The following is a 13,784-nucleotide window of genomic DNA, read 5'->3' as shown; positions in this document are numbered from 1 at the left end:
GTTCCTCCATATGGACATGATGGCATCACACAGTTCTTCCATATGGACATGATGACATCACACGGTTCTTCCATATGGACATGATGACATCACACAGTTCTTCTATATGGACATGATGACATCACACAGTTCCTCCATATGGACATGATGACATCACACAGTTCCTCCATATAGACATGATGACATCACACAGTTCCTCCATATGGACATGATGACATCACACAGTTCTTCTATATGGACATGATGACATCACAGAGTTCCTCCATATGGACATGATGACATCACACAGTTCCTCCATATGGACATGATGACATCACACGGTTCTTCTATATGGACATGATGACATCACAGAGTTCCCCCATATATACATGATGACATCACACAGTTCCTCTATATGGACATGATGACATCACACAGTTTCTCTATATAGACATGATGACATCACACAGTTCCTCTATATGGACATGATGACATCACACAGTTCTTCCATATGGACATGATGACATCACACAGTTCTTCCATATGGACATGATGACATCACACAGTTCCTCCATATGGACATGATGACATCACACAGTTCCTCCATATGGACATAATGACACCACACAGTTCTTCCATATGGACATGATGACATCACACAGTTCTTCCATATGGACATGATGACATCACACGGTTCCCCCATATGGACATGATGACATTACACAGTTCGAAGCCTCAGTTTCCTGTTCTTAGCTGACAGGAGTGGCCCCCAGTGTGGTCTTTGCTGTAGTGGCCCATCTGCTTCAAGGTTGGACGTGTTATGCATTCAGAGATGGTATTCTGCAGATCTTGGTTATAACCAGTGGTTATTTGAATTACTGTTACTTTTCTGTTTTCTCAAACCAGTCTGCCCATTCTCCTCTGACCTCAACAAGACATTTTCCTCCACACAACTGCCTCTCACTGGATACTTTCTCTTTTTCGGACCATTCTCTGTAAACCCCAGAGATGGTTGTGTGTGAAATCCTCCGACCGGCCCATCTAGCACCAACAACTAGTGTTGAGCGGCATAGGCCATATTCGAATTCGCGAATATTCGCGAATATATGGACGAATATTCGTCATATATTCGCGAATATTCGCATATTCGTTATATTCTTGTTTTATTTTCGCATATGCAAAATTTCGCGTATACGAAAATTAACATACGAGAATATTCGCGTATGCGAAAATTAGCATATACGAATATTCGCATATGTTAATTTTCGCATATGCGAATGTTTGCGCGCCAGTCTCACACAGTAGTATTACAGCCTTCTTTACACCACACAAGCTGGAAGCAGAGAGGGATGATCACTGTTATGTGTACTGTGAAAAAAAAACAAAAAAACGAATATTCGTAATTACGAATATATAGCGCTATATTCGCGAAATTCGCGAATTCGCGAATATGCGATATTCGCGAATAATATTCGAATTGCGAATATTCTTGAGCAACACTACCAACAACCATGAAACGTACAAAGTCACTCAAATCCCCTTTCTTCCCTATTTAGATCAGTTCAGCAAGTTGTCTGGGCCACGTCTACATGAAAATAAAAAAGTTATGCCTGGAATCCAGATGATTAACCCTATGTAGCCTTGGGCTTATTTACTCCCATCTTTCACTGCTGACAGTTCCGCTTTAGGGTGTATTTACACATACATTATCCTGCGTAGGATTTGAATCTGCAGCATAAAATGCCGTGCATCAAGTATCCACAGGATACTCTACATGTGACTATATTCTTAGGGTGCGGTCACACTTAGCGAATATGCAGTGTATTTCAGTGAATAGTTTGGTGTTTCCCAACCGGGGTGCCTCCAGCTGTTGCAAAACTACAACTCCCAGCATGCCCGGACAGCCTTTGGCTGTCCGGGCATGCTATGAGTTGTAGTTTTGCAACAGCTGGAGGCACCCAGGTTTAAAAAACACTGGAATATCCAGTCACTAGAGAGAGCTCCCTGCTGCGGCCGGGTAGCCCAGTGTGTCTGCTCGTAGCAACGGCGCACACGCAGTGCTACCTAGCCACAGCAGGGAGCTCGCTCTAGTGACTGGCATCAGCACATCCGCAGTGTGAAATACGGTGTGGCTGTGCTGAGTTTGACCCTACCATAAGGGTGTATTCACACATAGAGCTGCAGATCTGCTATGAGCAGACACACACAGGGCTACCGGGCCGCAGCAGGGAGCTCGCTCTAGTGACTGGCATCAGCACATCCGCAGTGTGAAATACGGTGTGGCTGTGCTGAGATTGACCCTACCATAAGGGTGTATTCACACATAGAGCTGCAGATCTGCTATGAGCAGACACACACAGGGCTACCGGGCCGCAGCAGGGAGCTCGCTCTAGTGACTGGCATCAGCACATCCGCAGTGTGAAATACGGTGTGGGTGTGCTGAGTTTGACCCTACCATAAGGGTGTATTCACACATAGAGCTGCAGATCTGCTATGAGCAGACACACACAGGGCTACCGGGCCGCAGCAGGGAGCTCGCTCTAGTGACTGGCATCAGCACATCCGCAGTGTGAAATACGGTGTGGATGTGCTGAGATTGACCCTACCATAAGGGTGTATTCACACATAGAGCTGCCGATCTGCTATGAGCAGACACACACAGGGCTACCGGACCACAGCAGGGAGCTCGCTCTAGTGACTGGCATCAGCACATCCGCAGTGTGAAATACGGTGTGGATGTGCTGAGTTTGACCCTACCATAAGGGTGTATTCACACATGGAGCTGCAGATCTGCTATGAGCAGACACACACAGGGCTACCGGACCACAGCAGGGAGCTCGCTCTAGTGACTGGCATCAGTACATCCGCAGTGTGAAATACGGTGTGGATGTGCTGAGATTGACCATACCATAAGGGTGTATTCACACATAGAGCTGCAGATCTGCTATGAGCAGACACACACTGGGCTACCGGGCCGCAGCAGGGAGCTCGCTCTAGTGACTGGCATCAGCACATCCGCAGTGTGAAATACGGTGTGGATGTGCTGAGATTGACCATACCATAAGGGTGTATTCACACATAGAGCTGCCGATCTGCTATGAGCAGACACACAGGGCTACCGAACCACAGCAGGGAGCTCGCTCTAGTGACTGGCATCAGCACATCCGCAGTGTGAAATACAGTGTGGATGTGCTGAGTTTGACCCTACCATAAGGGTGTATTCACACATGGAGCTGCAGATCTGCTATGAGCAGACACACACAGGGCTACCGGACCACAGCAGGGAGCTCGCTCTAGTGACTGGCATCAGCACATCCGCAGTGTGAAATACGGTGTGGATGTGTTGAGTTTGACCCTACCATAAGGGTGTATTCACACATAGAGCTGCAGATCTGCTATGAGCAGACACACAGGGCTACCGGACCACAGCAGGGAGCTCGCTCTAGTGACTGGTGTCGGCACATCCGCAGCGTGAAATATGTTGCGGATGCACTATATGCGACCCTACGCTTAAAGAAACGTTTTGTAGCAGAAATCTGAACGTATGGAAAAATCTGTCATGTGATCGGACTCTTAGGCTACGTTCAGCGGTGTAAAATCGCGACTTCTTGATTATTTGCAAACGATAAACTAGTGGTCGCTGCATCCAAAAATTGTCTTCTAAGACCTGTTTGGAAAAAGCACTTAGCTAGTAGAACAAAAACACACAAAAAAACAGGTCCTCTAGGTGCAGTTTAGTGTAGGGATGGGTTGTAGGACTAAAAGAAAAAAAGGAAAAAAGTAATAAAAATAAAACAAAAATAAAAATGCAAGCAAAAATAGGGTCAAATCAGAAAATATTTTTACTTTTTTTTTTTTTTTATTCCACCCCCCCTCCTACAATGTAGTTGTCAACAAGATTTTGAAGTACAATTCTAAGCATTTCATACGTTGTTAGTTACCATAGAAACATAAGACTAAAATATGCAAAAACATGGAAGCGGCAAACTTTGTGAAAACCGTAATTTTATATCAATCGTAGAACTTTTGGCCGCGCTTTCTACGGTGTTGTTTGGTGGGTATTTGTGTGTTTTGTTGTTTTTTTTTTCCTTTTATGTTGGATCAAAGAGGTAAAATACAGGTAAATCAGGTCATAGGAGACTGGGGGTGTAGTGACCGGACCAGCAATGGCGTCTCCAAGGAGGGGGCACGTGTCTTATTCATATGCGGAAACAGGAATCAGGTTACTAAGGGATAATGGAAAACGTAGATGGTGTCAGGTGTATCGTGTTTGCAGGGGAAATGCCCTTAGGACTCTTTCACACGGCACAGAAACCTCTCCATCTTGTATCCAACCTGGCTGCAGCTTTGTAGCAACAATTCACAGGCTCGAAACCTGTACTGCACCCCCTAGAGGAGTGGTCTCCAAACTGCAGTCCTCCGGATGATGCAAAACTACAACTCCCAGCATGCCCGGACAGCCGTTGGCTGTCCGGGCATGCTGGGAGTTGTAGTTTTGCAACAGCTGGAGGTCCACAGTTTAAAGACCACGACCCTGGAGCTCAGAACTACACCCCTGTTGCCGAATCCACCCGTGAAGAGTGACGAGCACAGGGCGCCAGTGGTGAATTTGCCAATCTTGGTGTTCTCTGGCAAATGCCAAACGTCCTGCACGGTGTTGGGCTGTAAGTACAACCCCCACCTGTGGATGTCGGGCCCTCATACCACCCTCATGGAGTCTGTTTCTGACTGTTTGAGTGGACACATGCACATTTGTGGCCTGCTGGAGGTCATTTTGCAGGCCTCTGGCAGTGCTCCTCCTTGCACAAAGGCGGAGGTAGCGGTCCTGCTGCTGGGTTGTTGCCCTCCTACGGCCTCCTCCATGTCTCCCGATGTACTGGCCTGTCTCCTGGTAGCGCCTCCATGCTCTGGACACTACGCTGACAGACACAGCAAACCTTCTTGCCACAGCTCGCATTGATGGGCCATCCTGGATGAGCTGCACTACCTGAGCCACTTGTGTGGGTTGTAGACTCCGTCTCATGCTACCACTAGAGTGAAAGCACCGCCAGCATTCAAAAGCGACCAAAACATCAGCCAGGAAGCATAAGAACTGAGAAGTGGTCTTTGGTCACCAACTGCAGAACCACTCCTTTATTGGGGGGTGTCTTGCTAATTACCTATAATTTACACCTGTTGTCTGTTCCATTTGCACAACAGCATGTGAAATTGATTGTCAATCAGTGTTCTTCCTGGGTGGACAGTGTGATTTCACAGAAGTGTGATTGGCTTGGAGTTACATTGTGTTGTATAAGTGTTCCTTTTATTTTTTTTGAGCCAGTGTATATATATATATATATATATATATATGTCTGTGTGTATGTATCTGTGTGCATATATATATATATATATATATATATATATGTATACACCGGTGTATATATACATATATATATATATATATATATATATATATATTAGGGATGTCCTGATACTGTTATCGGTATCGGGAACTATACTGGACATTAGCACGAGTATTTGTACTCGTGCAAGTGTCCCCGATACCTAATCTAATACCTGCCAGCGGGTATCACTGTGGTGCCCTGTGCTATGCAGCACGAACTACATTACATACACAGATATACATTGCATACACACATATACATTGCATACACAGATATACATTGCATACACAGATACATTGCATACACACATATACATTACATACATACACACACATACATTACATACACACATATACATTGCATACACACATATACATTACATACATATATATATACATTACATACATACACACATATACATTGCATACACACAAACATTACATACATACACACATATACATTGCATACACACATATACATTACATACACACATACACGTATATTACATACATACACATACATTACATACATACACATATATGACATACACACACATTACATACATACATACACACATATACATTACATACACACATATACATTACATACACACATACACACATATACATTACATACACACATATACATTGCATACACACATATACATTGCATACATACATACACACATATACATTACATACACACATATACATTACATACATACATATACATTGCATACACACATATACATTGCATACATACATACACACATATACATTACATACACACATATACATTACATACATACATATACATTGCATACACACATATACATTACATACACACATACACACATATACATTACATACACAGATATACATTGCATACACACATATACATTACATACATACATATACACACATACATTACATACACATATACATTACATACACACATATACATTACATACACACATACACACATATACATTACATACACACATATACATTGCATACACACATATACATTACATACACACATATACATTACATACATACATACACATTACATACACACATATACATTACATACACACATATACATTACATACACACATATACATTACATACACAGATATACATTGCATACACACATATACATTACATACATACATATACACACATACATTACATACACACATATACATTACATACATACATACACACATATACATTGCATACACAGATATACATTGCATACACACATATACATTACATACATACACACACATACATTACATACACACATATACATTACATACATACACACACATACATTACATACACACATACATTACATACACACACATACATTACATACACACATATACATTACATACATATATATACATTACATACATACATACACACATATACATTGCATACACACATATACATTACATACACACATACACACATATACATTACATACACACATACACACATATACATTACATACACACATATACATTGCATACACACATATACATTAAATAAACACATATACATTGCATACACACATATACATTACATACACACATATACATTACATACACACATACACACATATACATTACATACACAGATATACATTGCATACACACATATACATTACATACATACATATACACACATACATTACATACACACATATACATTACATACATACATACACACATATACATTGCATACACACATATACATTACATTCACACATACACACATAAACATTACATACATACACACATACACACATATACATTGCATACACACATATACATTACATACACACATATACATTACATACACACATATACATTACATACACACATATACATTACATTCACACATACACACATAAACATTACATACATACACACATACACACATATACATTGCATACACACATATACATTACATACACACATATACATTACATACACACATATACATTACATACATACACATTACATACACACATATACATTACATACACACATATACATTACATACACACATACACACATATACATTACATACACACATATACATTACATACACACATACACACATATACATTACATACACACATATACATTGCATACACACATATACATTGCATACACACATAAACATTACATACACACATACACACATATACATTACAAACACACATACACACATATACATTACATACACACATATACATTGCATACACACATATACATTACATACACACATATACATTACATACACACATATACATTACATACATATACACACATACACACATATACATTACATACACATATGACATACACACATACACACACATTACATATATACACATATGACATACACACATACACATTACATAAATACACATATATGACATACACACATACACACATAACATACATACACATATATGACATACACACACATTACATATACACATACACACATTACATACACACATACATTACATACACACATATACATTACATACACACACATTACATACACACATACACACACATTACATACACATACATTACATACACACATACACACATTACATACACACACATTACATACACACACATTACATACATACACATACATTACACACACATTACATACACACACACACACATTACATACATACACATACATTACATACACACTGAGTTTTATATACTGTATTTTCCGGTGTATAAGACGACTTTTTAACCCCATAAAATGTTCTCAAAAGTCGGGGGTCGTCTTGTGTGTCTGGGTATGCTGCAGTCGGCCGGGACACCTGGGGTATGGATTATCCATACCCCGGGCAAGATTAACTTCCCCCGTCACAATCGGGACATCCATGTGTCCCAAAAGATCTTTTCAGGAGACAAGGATGTCCCACGCTAACTTTAAAAACGCAGGGACTGCTGGGAGGTAGCAGGGAATGTCATGGACGTCCCGTGCATGCACCCATAGCAACAGCAGAGCGGAGCAGTGAGGATGCGCGGGCATGGAAAGTTACCAGCCCGTCATCTTCAGTGCTCCGACCACCGCTCCTCCGGTCCCGGGACCTACTGCTATGGCCTATAGGCCATAGCAGATGATCATGATCCCAGACCAGAGGAACGGTGTTCGGAACACTGAAGTGGGGCAGTACATAGACATACAGCCTCCAGCCATACACTATATATGGATGAAGGCTGTATGTCTGATGGGGAACTATGCTGCCAGCCTAATGTGGGGGGAACTATACTGCCAACCTAATGTGGGGGAACTACAACCTAGTGTGGGGGAACTACAACCTAATGTGGGGGAACTACAATCTAATGTGGGGAAACTATTCTGACAACCTAGTGTGGGGGATCTATGCTGACAACCTAATGTGGGGGAACTATGCTGACAACCTAATATGGGTAAACTATGCTGGTAACCTAATGTGGGGGAACTATGCTGACAACCTAGTGTGGGGGAACTATGCTAATAACCTAGTGCGGGGGAACTATGCTGACAACCTAGTGTGGGGGAACTATGCTGTCAACTTAGTGTGGGGGAACTATGCTAACAACCTAGTGTGGGGGAACTACAACCTACTGTGGGGGAACTACAACCTAATGTGGGGGAACTATGCTGACAACCTAGTGTGGGGGATCTATGCTGACAACCTAGTGTGGGGGAACTACAACCTACTCTGGGGGAACTACAACCTAGTGTGGGGGGAACTATGCTGACAACCTAGTGTGGGGGAACTATGCTGACAACCTAGTGTGGGGGGGGGAACTATGCTGACAACCTAATGTGAGGGAACTATGCTGACATCCTAATGTGAGGGAACTATGCTGACAACCTAATGTGAGGGAACTATGCTGACATCCTAATGTGAGGGAACTATGCTGACATCCTAATGTGAGGGAACTTTGCTGACAACCTAGTGTGGGGGAACTATGCTGACAACCTAGTGTGGGGGGGAACTATGCTGACAACCTAATGTGAGGGAACTATGCTGACATCCTAATGTGAGGGAACTATACTGACAACCTAATGTGGGGGGAACTATGCTGACAACCTAGTGTGGGGGGAACTATGCTGACAGCCTAATGTGGGGGAACTATGCTAATAACCTAGTGTGGGGGAACTATGCTGACAACCTAGTGTGGGGGGAACTATGCTGACAACCTAGTGTGGGGGAACTATGCTAACAACCTAGTGTGGGGGAACTATGCTGACAACCTAGTGTGGGAGAACTATGCTGACAACCTAATGTGAGGGAACTATGCTGACATCCTAATGTGAGGGAACTATGCGGACATCCTAATGTGAGGGAACTTTGCTAACAACCTAGTGTGGGGGAACTATGCTGACAACCTAGTGTGGGGGAACTATGCTGACAACCTAGTGTGGGGGAACTATACTGCCAATCCAGTGTGGGGGAACTATGCTGACAACCTAATGTGAGGGAACTATGCTGACATCCTAATGTGAGGGAAGTATACTGACAACCTAATGTGGGGGGAACTATGCTGACAACCTAGTGTGGGGGGAACTATGCTGACAACCTAATGTGGGGGAACTATACTGACAACCTAATGTGGGGGGAACTATGCTGACAACCTAGTGTGGGGGGAACTATGCTGACATCCTAATGTGGGGAGAACTATGCTGACAACCTAATGTGGGGGGAACTATACTGCCTACCTAATGTGGGGGGAACTATACTGCCAACCTAATGTGGGGGGAACTGACAACCTAATGTGGGGAGAACTATGCTGACAACCTAGTGTGGGGGAACAATAGTAAGGTACCGTATCACGGTAGAGGGGTAGTCTTATATGGCGAGTATATCCCAAACTCTATATTTTAACTGTAAAAGTTGGGTGTCGTCTTATACGCCGGAAAATACGGTATATATAGATTCCTAATTTAGATGTAATGATCAAATCATACCACTAGATGTCCTCACTATTATAAATATCAATCCCCCAGTACATTATAATTCATATGTAATCAATAAAAATGTATAATTTATATGGAAACCATTGTCCACTATTGCACATTAGGGTCTGTTCACACAGGAAGACATTATACAGGCTGCTCAACAAGCCGGCACTAGGATCGCTTGGAAATGCACTGTCTCTGTAAACGGCAATGCATTTCGGAGCAGATTCCGCAGAAAGAATTGACATGTCACTGACACAAGTTGAAAATCGAATTTTCTGCGGCAGATGTTTCCGCCGCGGAAATTCTACCATGTGCACGGGCAGCAGAATCCCGTTGAAAAACCTAGTGTGCAACAGAATTTTTTGCTTGGAAATTCCGTCGTGTGAACAAGGCCTTAAAGGGATCCTTTTTTTTTTTTAAGGGATACTATTTTTTTTTTTTAAGTTATACAGATTTGTAAATAACTTCTATATAAAAATGTTATCCAGTACTTATCAGCTGCTGTATGCTCCAGAGGAAGTTGTGTAGTTCTTTCCAGTCTGACCACAGTGCTCTCTGCTGACACCTCTGTCCATGTCAGGAACTGTCCAGAGCAGGAGAGGTTTGCTATGGGGATTTGCTCCTACTCTGGACAGTGTTACTTATAAGTCAACAACAAACATAGGATAGGTAATTTTTCGCCGTATAAGACGCACTTTTTCTTCCCCAAAACTGGGGGGAAAAAGTCGGTGCGTCTTATACGGCGAATACACCCCTATCGCGGCGGTCCCTGCGGCCATCAACGGCCGGGACCCGCGGCTAATACAGGACATCACCGATCGCGGTGATGCCCTGTATTAACCCTTCAGACGCGGCGATCAAAGCTGACCGCCGCGTCTGAAGGGAAAGTGACACTAACCCGGCTCTTCAGTTGGGCTGTTCGGGACCGCCACGATCTCACCGCGGCGGTCCCGAACAGCCCGACTGAATAGCCGGGTTAGTGCTTACAGGACACCGGGAGGGACCTAACCTGCCTCCTTGGTGTCTGCTCCGTGCCGGGATCCCCTGTATGGCCGGCGCTCTCCTTCCTCGTCATCACGTCGTCGCGTACGTAACGACGTGATGGCGGCAACGGAGAGCGAGGATACCCGGCCGGCAGCAGAGACGTTTCGGAACGACGGGGACACGGCGACAGCGATGGAGCGACATCCAGGGCAGCGGTGACGGGTCCTGGAGCGGCGGGGACACGTGAGTATTACCTCCTCCTGCAGTGGTCTTCAATCTGCGGACCTCCAGATGTTGTAAAACTACAACTCCCAGCATGCCCGGACAGCCAACGGCTGTCCGGGCATGCTGGGAGTTGAAGTTTTGCAACATCTGGAGGACCGCAGGTTGAAGACCACTATTGGGTTCAAAATCTTTATTTTTTAAGATTTTGCCCCTAAAAATTGGGTGCGTCTTATACGCCGGTGCGTCCTAAAGGACGAAAAATACGGTAACCCTTAACTACCCCCACTTGTGAGGGTCGGGGTTTTTGTTTAAAGTCCCATGCAAATCAATGGGAAATGAATGTTCTCACATAACATCCATATAGCTGGAGATATTTAAATACCTGGTACACATATTACAGGTCGGGATATGAGGACGGGATCGGGATATGAGGACGAGATAGGAGGTCAAGATAGGAGGACGGAATGGTCGGGATAGGAGGTCAAGATAGGAGGTCGGGATAGGAGGACGGGATAGGAGGACGGGATAGGAGGACGCGATAGGAGGTCGGGATATGAGGACGCGATAGGAGGTGGAGATAGGAGGTCGGGATAGGAGGTGGAGATAGGACGATGGGATAGGAGGTCGCGATAGGAGGTCGAGATAGGAGGGCGGGATAGGAGGGCAGGATAGGAGGTCGGGATAGGAGGAAAGGATATGAGGACAGGATAGGAGGTGGAGATAGGATGACGGGATAGGAGGTCGAGATAGGAGGACGGGATAGGAGGTCGGGATAGGATGACGGGATAGGAGGTTGGGATAGGTGGACTGGATAGGAGGTCGTGATTAGTCAGGATAGGAGGTCGGGATAGGAGGATGGGATAGGAGGTCGGGATCGGAGGTGGAGATAGGAGGACGAGATAGGAGGACGGGATAGGAGGTCGGGATCGGAGGCTGAGATAGGACGACGGGATAGGAGGTCGTGGTATGAGGACGGGATATGGGGATGGGATATTGGGTTGGGATATGACAACAATATATGGGGATGGGATATGAAGTCAAAAGCTTACTCCTCTGTTGATTTTCCTCCCCAACAAGGATTAGGAAGGAAAAACCGGGCAACGCCGGGTACTCAGCTAGTATATACATATATATATAAAATGTCTTTTGTTTTGTACTGAGGGATTAATATGTATAGTAGTGAGGACATCTAGTGGTGCAATCTGAGCATTACATATGAATTAGAAATAATATATAACTGGAATAATATGTCATATATATGAGGAATACTCTATAACTATATGCATATATAACTGATTGCACCTGCACTTTCTAACTCTATCCCCCATGTTTTTTTTATTTTTTTTAATAATGGAATATTTTTAACAACTTAATTGTTTACATTTTGGATTTACCCTAACGGATTTTATTAAAAGTTTGGGATTTTTTTTGGGTCCCTTCAGTTAAATTAGCTTGGGGTTACCTTTCTTATAGGTTATATTTATGGCCCTTCTAGCATACCTGTCATATTACAGAAAAGAAACAACTCACTCACTAGGTCATGCAGATGCTTTACATGTCTTTTTTATGCGTCTAGCTTCTGTATTTGGCTCACAAATCCCTCTGTTCTGCTACTCACTCATTCTGACATCCACTGCTCAGGAAGGGGTGTGTCCGAGGAGAGCACTCACCATGCAGTCACTTCCTTTCTGAGTTAGCTGTGCTGTGTCTCTTCATCCAATCACTGGCGGCTGTTTTCATGCTGCAGTCTGACAGGACAGGAGTGAGCACAGAGGAGTGCTAGTACCACCCTCACTCACCATGCATTCACCTCCTCCATGAGTCTGCTGTGCCTCTTCATCCAATCACTGCAGACTGCTCTGTAACCCCCTCCTCTCTGTTTTCATGCTGCAGTCTGACAGGACAGGAGTGAGCACAGAGGAGTGCTAGTCCCGCCCTCACTTCCTGGACTTTGTCCCTGCCTGTGCTTTAGCTGGGACAAAGAGGATGCTGCAGCTGGACAGAATTGCGTTCTGGATGATATGGGGACCCCTAGTGGTCTTTTTTTTAGGAGCCACGATTCATATGAATAGGTGGTTACATTTTTTTTTTTAAAGTATTTTAGAAAAGGTTAATGTTTTGCCAAGATGTACAATATATAAAAAATTTTTGAATCTGATAGCGGCCATTTTACCCTTGAAATGTATTGGGTCTGATATGGTCATTACTACTA

The sequence above is a fragment of the Hyla sarda genome, chromosome 2 (assembly GCF_029499605.1).
Source record: "Hyla sarda isolate aHylSar1 chromosome 2, aHylSar1.hap1, whole genome shotgun sequence".
Taxonomy (NCBI): Eukaryota; Metazoa; Chordata; class Amphibia; order Anura; family Hylidae; genus Hyla; species Hyla sarda.
This window is presented reverse-complemented; position numbering follows the sequence as displayed.